A 1,122-nucleotide genomic window follows, 5' to 3' on the forward strand; every position below is an offset into this window, starting at 1 on the left:
ATGAAGAATAAATTGTGTTGAAAATGTTCCAAAAAAAGAAAAAAAGGTATAGTACATATCTTAAGTATCGACTACGCGCCATCTGGGTGGGTACCAACACTTACCCTTTCACTCTGTTACTTCTGTCGAGAGTATGTGTGTAAGGAGGTATTTGTGTAGTGAATTACCTCCCCTGGTGCACACTGTCTACGGTAGTGTGTGTGTGTGTGTGTGTGTGTGTGTGTGTGTGTGTGTGTGTGTGTGTGTGTGTGTGCGTGCGTGTGTGTGTGTGTGTGTTTATGTTTTGGTTAGTTAATTTTGGGGTAAAAAATATCCGCAAAATTCACACGTGTCCGTCTTAAGTTACCTCAGATGGTCAGTTTTAAGTGAAAATTACTCGTTTACAAGGTTACCGCCTGCTCAGGCAAAACTTCACAAACATTATCTTCCCGCTTTCTCTCTCCTTCACCTGAAAAATACACTGCAACTTCCCTCTCACACACTCAGATTCAGTTATGTCACAACCTAATTCCTACAAACTATCATTCTCCTCCTAGCTCGGATACTGACTGACCGGACGAACTATCATCCATACTCTCTTCATTACTTAATTCCCTTCTGTCCACACAGTTTAATATTTACCATCAATTAATCCTGATTTATTATTTGAATCAACATTGGAACGAAGTAAAGATTATATAGAAACTGTAGATAATTATTATTTCAAATTATAGTAACAAAGTTTATCCGTTTTACTAAATTTTTTTTTTATTTTAGATAACTGACGTGATGATTATAAGGTGTTTTGAGTTTTCACCTGTCAGTTTTACACTTCAGGCTGGGAGGATATTATTTCTCCCTCGGTCCTTTGTATATTTCACTAAAGCATCAACTACGAAGGGAAGGGGGGGGTTAAGGGGTTAAAGAGGATTATATCATGGTGAGAAAAAGGTTCCGATCTCCTTTATCTACATCATTTGACGTTTATGGCTACTGGAATGTCTGTTCTCTTGAGGGTGATCGAAGACTTTATTCATACGAGCATAGAAACCCTCCAGAATATATGTACAGTATGTATGTATGTATGTATGTATGTATGTATGTATGTATGTATGTACTGAATGGTGATGCTGATGATTCTTC

The sequence above is a fragment of the Homarus americanus genome, unplaced genomic scaffold, assembly GCF_018991925.1.
Source record: "Homarus americanus isolate GMGI-L3 unplaced genomic scaffold, GMGI_Hamer_2.0 scaffold13308, whole genome shotgun sequence".
NCBI lineage: Eukaryota > Metazoa > Arthropoda > Malacostraca > Decapoda > Nephropidae > Homarus > Homarus americanus.